Genomic DNA, 10,075 nt, shown 5'->3' with positions numbered 1-10,075 from the left:
ACGTGACTTCACGGAAGCGATGGGACTTATAGACGTCTGGCGTGCGCGACACCCTGCGGCGCGCCAATACACATACCACTCTGGAGTCCATAATAGTTTGTCAAGGATAGATTACATCCTCTCATCCCCGACAAGCCTAGCAGCAATTTCAGAGATCACACAACTCCCTAGAGGAATATCTGATCACTCACCCTTGTTAGTGACCTATACATCACAACACATGGGACGTAAACGCATCTATCCGTTTTACCTGGGGTACTTAAGAGTCCCGACTATTAGGAAGCAACTGCGAAAAACCACAAAACAATATTTCCGAGAAAATACACATTCAGTTGCTTCCCCTGGTATTCTATGGGAGGCATACAAGACGGTCGTACGAGGGCAAGCAGTATCCATAATAACCTCACACAAACGAGACAATGCCCTACAAGTGCAAGAACTAGAGAGCGCAGTTAGCCTAGCCAAAGAAGAACACACCAGAGCACAGATCAATGAGACAACGCATAAACTAGACTTGGCCAAACAAGCGTATAGGGACTACACATGGGAGGACGCCAAGGCGAAAGTCCGAAAAACACAAAATACAATATACGAGACAGGGGACAAGGCCGGTAAGTTGCTAGCCTGGCTAGATAAGAAAGAACGTGCTAGTCGCTGAGTGGCCCACCTACACCTACCTTCCGGGGAGGACATAACGGACCCACAAGACAAAGTAACAGCCTTTGCACGGCACTATGAGGCTATCTACACACCCTCCACAAACGCCACAGTGGCGGAGAATTTAGACTTTCTCTGAGACATTTGTTTGCCAACTTTGACGCCCCAAGACGCCGACACATTAGATGAGCCGCATACGGTGGACGAAATTATTGCTGCGCTTAGGGGTCTACAATCAGGCAAAGCCCTAGGTCCCAACGGCATCCCGGTAGAATTCTACAAAACTGAAGCGGACAGGCTGGGACCCCACTTATTAAAAATGTATGAAGACAGTCTAGGTGAGGGAATACTTCCCAGGGATCAGAGGATACCGACCTTAGTGACGATCCCGAAACCTGGCAAGCCCCCTCAGGATTGCACCTCCTACCGTCCAATTTCACTCCTCAATGTGGAGGCAAAAAACTTAGCAAAAGTACTTGCCTCTAGGCTTCAACCGCACCTCTCGTCCCTTGTCTACTAAGATCAGTCCGGTTTTATGCCTGGCCGCAACACGGCAATGAACCTAAGACGGCTCCACAGAGTGATGGCTCGAATGTCTACCATCTGAGATGAGGCAGTCATTCTATCACTGGACGCCAGTTTGGCCTTTGATCGGGTGGAATGGCCATTTATGTTCGCAGTGCTGCAACACTTTGGCTTTGGGCCCAATTTTCGTGCATGGGTCCAGTTATTATATACACAACCCATGGCACATGTTGTGGTCAATGGGCGCATTTCTGAGGACTTCCCCTTAGGGCGCGGGACCAGACAGGGATGTCCTTTGACCCGCTCCTACTCGCCCTAGTGCTCGAGCCCCTCGTGACTTGGATACGATGCGACCCAGTGATACGAGGACTGAGATGGACAGAGGGGTGGGAAGACCGTATATCACTGTACGCAGATGATATATTACTATATATGTCCTCCCCCAGCCCCCCAATTAATTGTCTATTAGACATCTGTGCCACCTATGGCAGATACTCGGGTTACATGATTAACTGGGCGAAATCGGTTTTGTTTGTCCTCCATGGTTCCCCTCCGCGCCTACCCAGGGGAGTAACGATACAGCTTGGGAAGGACGGCTTTAAATACCTGGGTATCCACATTACCCCAGACCATGCTCAATTCTACGAGCAAAATCTTATGCCCCCCTCCAGAGACTAAAAAACGACGTAAAACACTGGCATGCACTACACCTGACCCTCCTGGGCTGCGCAGCCTTATTTAAAATTATGGCTCTCCCGCGGTTCCTATACGCTCTGCAAAATACACCCACCCTGGTCCCGGACTCTTATTTCAAGGCCATCGAGGCTGAGGTGGGACTGCTCCTCTGGGGTGGAAAACCCCCACGCATAGCCCTATCCAAACTTATTAGAAGTTGGTACGATGGTGGAATAGCCTTGCCCAGCTGTATTACTGGGCCTCGCAACTTATTATAGTGAACCAATGGCTTCATGCCCCACAGGAGAAACCGGCTCTCCGGCTCGACTGGCATACTCTCCGGACCGAAGGACCCCTGATGGCGCTTTACCACAAGAACAAAAAAGACGCATGGATGGGTCCCACTGTGCATACAATACGTGTATGGTTCATAGCGCAGCAGGCGCTCGGATGGGAGGAAGTCCTCACACAACTCACACCATTGTGGGATACGCCAAAACTAGGTACGCTCCGCTACAGTAAAGGGTTTGCACAGTGGGACCTTATTGGTATCTCTAGAATTGGGGACCTCTGGAAAAAGGGAGAAGTAGTGGCGTTCGCTCAACTACAAACAACATATCAAATGGCTGACACAGAACTGTTTCGCTACACACAAATCAAGCATGCACTCACTAGGGCCATACCCAGAGGAGCTGTTCTCCCCGAATCATCGCCACTCGAGGACCGTCTCCTTACAGACCATCTCACTAAGAAAGCCATTTCTCTCACCTAGAGGAGCTTATTCATAATCAGAAAGATCCCACACTAGCCTTACGAGACAAATGGCGGGCAGACCTTGGAGACATGGACGACCAGGACTGGCAGGAAGCATTGGCGTCCCCAAGAGAGGTGGCGATCCCGTCCCGATTACAGTTGGTGCAACTGAAAATCCTACATAGGACATACTACACTAGAACCATGCTCCACAAAATCGGCCGAGCTGAGACACCTCTCTGTCTGCAGGGATGTGGGACATGGGGCACATTCTACCACACGCTCTGGGACTGTCCTCTCACATAACACACTACTGGGAGGAGGTTATGGACACAATTACTCGGGTGTGTGTCTTTAAGGTTCCCCCTGAGCCAAAAAGGTGCCTCCTCAATATATGGGAACCAACTGACCTTAATCACGCAGCACAGGACTGGGCAAACCTGGGGATCACGTTGGCAAAACGCAATATCGCACAACACTGGGGCATGCCAGCAGCCCCCCAACAGCGAAGCTGGTGTCAAGATATGGATAGATCAATGTTGGCCGAAAAAGCAGTTTTTATACACAGAGGGTGTCCCAAAAAATGGGAGCGGTTGGGGGCAAGTGGAATTAATTCGGGGCAATATTTGTGCCCCTCCGGCAGAAGAATCGGATCCAGACTTGAGCAACTAGCCCACGGGATCTAGTAGGGGGACAGATAAACGGCCAGGATTGGAGATCCAGACGCTTTGACAATCAGAAATGTAAATTACGGCAACTCTTGACAATGTATTACCTGTGTATATGACCTATACTGTAAGTAACATGATAGCGGACATTACTAAGTGTAATCAGCACTGTTTTTGTTATACTTACTTTGTAAATGATAATAAAAAAAATGTTTAAAAAAAAATAATCACTTCTAAGTGCAGTGAAATAATCTGCTGTGAAAGATGAGAGTGAGAAGACAGCTAATTTCACACCTATGTTCCTAACCGCATCATAATCTGGCCCTCGATCGGGAAAGACACATTCCCGATCCAATTCTGAAGGAGAAAATGCCGTTAGGAGGCTTTCCTAACCACATCGTAATCAGGCCCTAGGTTGGAATGCTTTCCTAACCGCATCGTAATCAGGCCCTGAATGTTATAACAGGGCGCCATTCTCACTGGAAAGCTACTTCTCACAGTAAAAATGACAGCAGCCATCAGAGCTCATGTCCATCCACCTGATTTATTTTTATTCCCAAAGAAACGTTCAGCCATTTTTTAACAAAAGTAAACAGAGCAGAAGACGTGCACAGTTTAGAAGGCTTTATTTAAAGTACAACGATGTAGAAAGGATTAGGCCTATACTAAGACTGTATGGCTAAAAGCAGTATATTGATATTTTACTTACTAACTGTTAGACCCGGCCTCGTGGCATGGCCATCCCTGACAACGCACCACATATCCTGACCCATGCAGCCCCCGAGCACACGGCCTAGCCGATCCTTCCCACCAGAACACACACACACCCGACCCTGACTTCCCCGTCCGTGGCCTTCCTCCTTTCGGCCACACCGGGCCCGCGTGCCCACGTCATGCACCCTGATGGCCGCCCGGCCCCAGCGCGACCCTGGCCTAGAGGCGCCACTCCGGCTGGAGGACATCGCGCTCCCATTGGGAGGAGCAGTTTCCATCGCACCTCTGAGCTCCCCTGGGAAGGTGGGTTTCGATCGGCCCTCCGGCCTCCCCAAGGGCTGGCTCCACGCCTGCCGGGTGTCTGGGACTCCTCCCGACCTGACCCTGAAAGGATCAAAAGACAATGGCAGGAAACCCCGACAAGCGACCCCCAGGTGACAAGACCCCTGCCTACACAGACTCCGGACATCAAAGAGGAGTCGACCTATAACAAGGGGTGCTCTGGGACTATCCGGCAGATTCGCCTTTGGAAACACTTGAGCCCTGCTGAGTGACTCGCGGCTCCCTGAAGATCGTAAGACCTCCGAACTTGTGCTTGAGCCCTGCTGAGTGACTCGCGGCTCCCTGAAGATCGTAAGACCTCCGAACGTGTGCTTGAGCCCTGCTGAGTGACTCGCGGCTCCCTGAAGATCGTAAGACCTCCGAACGTGTGCTTGAGCCCTGCTGAGTGACTCGCGGCTCCCCGAAGATCGTAAGACCTCCGAACTTGTGCTTGAGCCCTGCTGAGTGACTCGCGGCTCCCTGAAGATCGTAAGACCTCCGAACTTGTACTTGAGCCCGGCTGAGTGACTCGCGGCTCCCACAGACTCTCCTGGTCCCGCCGGACCCCGCCGCCGACAAGCGTATCCCCCAGCTCGAGGATTGTGAGCTGCGCGCCGGGTACGCCCCTGCATTTGATCCATATCCCCACAGACTGTCCCGCTACCTCCTACTCCCCCCCCCCGAGACTCTGTGAGCCCGTGCTCTACTTGTATATACTTGCCTTGCTGATCATAAAGATCCTACAACTCCGATTTGATAAAGATTTGTTCTTAAGAACTCACGGTGTGGCTTCTCTTTGTCGTGGGGTGCCGAGAGTACGATCCTAGATACGAGATTCCTCCCCTGAGGAATCCCCCGCCAGTGCCCGGCTACGATACCTCGAGGGTTGGTCTCAGGATAGTCAGGGCCCCCTCCGGGCTCCTCTGAGGTCGCCTTCTAACACTAACTTTCAAAACACATGAAAAAAATCTGTATCAAAATAAGCGAATATTGCCAGAGCAAACATTTGTTTCATTTTCAAGAAGTCGGCTGTAAAGTGTGTTTAAGTATGAACTCAGTGTATGTTTTTAAACTCTTTGAGAAATAGGTGTCTTTCACATGGATTTTAATTGATTTTATTAGGTGACTTATCTGCAATCCCACCCACTAAGGCATGAATCTAAAAATGCACTCTCCCTGACCTTTAATTATGTCACCCTACTGCTCTGGCTGCTCTTCACTTGACAGAGCAGGAACATTCAGAAAGCTGTGAAACAAAAGGACATACTTAATTTACATGTTAACTAAAGTTAAGGTAAATAAGAAAAGAATGTGTCCTAGATAGATCACTGACTGAATATCGACAACAAAAATGTTGAGGTACAAAAATTTTGGGACAAAAATATTGTTGTTAAAAATATCTTTTTTTTTAAATGTTTAAAAAATGATTTGAAATAAAGTAAATAATACTAATAATTATAAAAACAAAGTTAGAATTATTAGAAAATGTTTACATTTATAAATAATGCATATCGTTTTAAAAATAATTAAACATATATATATATATATATACACAATAATAAATTAATTTACTTAATAATATTAATACATAATTATTATAATACATTATACAATATTAGAAACATATTAAAAATTATAAATACATATATGTATATACATATACCAGTAAAGTAAAAATAAAATACATCTACAATAATTTAAAATATTAAAATATTTTTAATGTTTTACAATTACATTTGACACTACATTAACAGCAACAGTACGGAAAATGTTGGATAGCGGATGGGATAAAATTACTATTCTAACTCCAGGGAGTGCAACAGTAGGGAAAGTGTTGGATAGCGGAGGAAAACAATTTACTATTCCCACTCCAGGGAGTGCCACAGTAAGGAAAGTGTTGGATAGTGGAGGGGCATAACTTACTATTCCCACTCCAGCAAGTACAACAGTAGGGAAAGAGTTGGATAGCGTAGGGAAATAATGTACTAATCCCACTTCAGGTAGTGCAACATTAAGTAAAGTGTTGGATAGCGTAGGGGTAAATATTACTATTCCCACGCCAGAGAGTGCAACAGTAGGCAAAGTGTTGGATAGCGGAGTGGATAAAATTACTATTCCCACACCAGCAAGTACAACAGTAGGGAAAGTGTTGGATAGCGGAACGGGAATAATTTACTATTCCCACTCCAGCAGGTAGAACTGTAGGTAAAGTGTTGGATAGCGGAGTGTAATAATTTACTATTTCCACTGCAAAGAGTGCAACAGTAAGGAATGTGTTGGATAGCGGAGGGGTAACAAGTACTATTCCCTCACCAGCGAGTGCAACAGTAGGGAAAGTTTTGGATAGCAGAGGGGAATAATTTACTATTCCCACTCCAGATAGTGCAACAGTAGGTAAAGTGTTGCATAGCGGAGGGGATACAATTTACTATTCCCACTCCGAAGAGTGCAAAAGTAGGGAAAGTGTTGGATAGCGGAGTGCATAAAATTACTATTCCCACTCCAGAGAGGGCAACATTAGGGACATTTTTGGACAGCGGAGGGGTAAAAATTACTATTCCTACTCCAGAGAGTGCAACACTAGGGAAAGTGTTGGATAGCGGAGTGGATAAAATTACTATTCCCACTCCAGCGAGTGTACAGTAGGGAAAGTGTTGGATCGAGGAGGGGTAAAAATTACTAATCCCACTCCAGAGAGTGCAACAGTAGGGAAAGTGTTGGATAGCGGAGGGGTAAAATTACTATTCCCGCTCCAGAGAGTGCAACAGTAGAGAAAGTGTTGGATAGCGGAGTGTATAAAATTACTATTCCAACTCCAGCAAATGCTACAGTAGGGAAAGTGTTGGATAATAAAGGGGAATAATTTACTATTCCCACTCCAGGAAGAGTGCAACAGTAAGGAAAGTGTAGGATAGCAGAGGGGAATAATTTACTATTCCCACTCCAGGGAGTGCACCAGTAGGGAAAGTTTGGGATAGCAAAGGGGAATAATGTACTATTCCCACTCCAGCAAGTGCAACATTAGTTAAAGTGTTGGATAGCGGAGGGGATACAATTACTATTCCCACTCCAGCAACTGCAACAGTAGGGAAAGTGTTGGATAGCAGAGATTAATAATTTGCTATTCCCACTCCAGCGAGTGCAACAGTAGGGAAAGTGCTGGATTGCATAGGGGAATAATTTACTATTCCCACTCAAGCAAAAATAATTAAAATTAATTAACAATCAATTAATTAATTGAAACATTTGTACCTCCTACCATATTCCCCTATAAATGACACAACCAATATTTTAAAACATAACACTATTAACATAACTAATTAATGAATAATTAAATAATTAAAATTAACAAGCAATTTATAAACAATCAATAATCAATTAATTAACACTATTAACACTATAAAACAACTTAAAAAAAATAATAGTACAAATAAATTATTTCCCAGCCTACTCCCTTATCAACCCACACCCACTCTTAAAGAAATGACACAAATATCATAATGATTAATTAATTAATATTTATTAATAACAAATTAATAACTAATACATAATACATTAATCACCACAATTAACAGTATAACATTTTAAATACATAAATATCAAATGATTACAAATATTATTTAATTAATTATAAATACATTACTTCCCACCCTATTCCCCTATAAACCCACAACCCGCTCCTAAAAAATATAACACCATTAAGATATTTACCAAATAATTATTAATAATTAACAAACAATAAATAACTAAATAATAATTAATTACCACAATTTACAGTATAAAGTATGACATACATAAATGCAATTAATTAATCAAATGTATTAATTAATTTAAATTAAATTACTTTCCACCCTATTCTCCCATAAACCCACAACCCGCTTTAAACTCTTATAACAACGCAGCATTCAGGGGCTTAGGCAGGGAAGGCTCCGAACAGACTTAACTGATCCAGCAAGATTGCAACCCTTGTAAAGCAATAAGATCAGGAAAAACCAGGGGACAACCACCCGCCAGTCCAAGAGAAGCCAAGCAAGAAGAAAATGTAACCAATCAAACTGAACTCAAATGAGATTATACCTGCCCCTTCTTATCAATCGGAACATGATTCCGCCCATGTGGGGTCTGGTGGTGAACTGCCCCAAGATAAGAAACCTGCTATTCATCTATTGCAACCTAAAATCTACTCAAAATGTTTCTTTCTTAAAGATCCAGGTGTCACTATTTTGTCCTCAACAAGTGGGCCATGCAAGCTTCAGGACCCCATCAAGCACACGCATATATCCACCCAGCCAACCCAGCCAATGAAAACACCATCCAAGGATCCAATGCAGACAGCGGAAGCACATCCTGAAGCGGTCGGCAGGTACCCTGCAAGCAGCAGAACAAAAGAAGGTCTTGAAAAAAATAGAATTCAGTCTAGCACATCGACCCCCTCACCAAGTCCTGCAGCAAATGCTTCACCTCTCCTCTCACTCCTATACATGAGAAATATTTAGCAGCAGACACCCTCGCCCCTGAAAAGCAACCAAGAACAAAAACCACTCCAGGTTGGATGGTCCCTCCAATCAGAGCCTAGTCCAGACAGCCAAGAGCCTTGTCCAGCTCCAGAACTCAAAAATTATTTTATCTACACATTGGCAGTGAGGGGTCTGGAATCGCAGGATTCGCATGAATCTCAGGAGGGATAGAAGAATCATATCAACAACTCAATGCTCAATTGCATGCCTCAAATACTTTGGACTTCACACAAGACGGAGATGAGGTTCCTGGGCCAAGGGCAAAACAACGTGTGTAGGAGAGCTAAACTATTGGACCCGCCGGAGGAAAATCAAGATAATCAGGGGGATACTTCATATTTAAACTCACAGTAATGGGCCAATTTGGTATCATCCTACACCTCGGATGCCATCCTTTGGGCCCACTAAATGTACAGCACTGGAAAAAGGATGCTCAGCAGGAGGCGCTAGCCGTAGGGCATTCCAGCATGCTAAATACACTCAAGCTACGTCAGGATCTACCAATATGTGGGACTCACTGTTAAGTACCATGCAACGTACCATTGACTCGCTTCAATATCAGTCCAACAATATGGATCTACAGCTGAATCTACTTAATACCCTGGCCCTATATGTAGGTGGGATTGATGAAAAACTGGGAAACCTTACCTCCCTTATAATTTGAGCTCAAACGAAGGCATACCTAACTTGCAGCTCTGGCCCCCTAGTGGAGAAGCTGTCATCTCTTCCTTTAATGCTATCTAACCTACTCAGCAATTTGAAAAAGGAGGTTGTGGGCAGTAAGGAGGATGATCTAGAAACTGCAAATAGAGATCCCAATATGAGGTTAAGATATGCGGAGGCAGAATTTAAGAAAAAATCACTAACGCCAAAGCAAACAGCTGCACAACTGGGGATCCCCCTCCACCCTCGAACCAGGAGACTCGACTGAGGGTGCACAACCTCAGAATTCCAAACAGAGACGTCAACTGAAGAGAAAGGGGTGTTATAAAAGATCAGTAGCCAGTGCTACCGTAGCCTATCCCCTTTTTTGCCACAAACAGGGAGAAGTAGATGCAGTCCAACCTAGCTGAACTACTCAAACAGCAGATAAGGCCACTCTCGCCGGTCAGAAGGCTGGAGTAACCAACAGCATGCTAAAGGGGGTTTTTCCCTTGGAAACGACAGCCGCCAAAGCGGAAGGTCTCACAGAAACCATAAGAGAAGCTCACAGGGGTGTACAGATCATGCCAAGTCTAAACAACA

The sequence above is a fragment of the Triturus cristatus genome, chromosome 4_1, assembly GCF_964204655.1.
Source record: "Triturus cristatus chromosome 4_1, aTriCri1.1, whole genome shotgun sequence".
Lineage (NCBI taxonomy): Eukaryota > Metazoa > Chordata > Amphibia > Caudata > Salamandridae > Triturus > Triturus cristatus.
The sequence above is the reverse complement of the archived record's forward strand: the minus strand, read 5'-3'. Positions refer to the sequence as shown.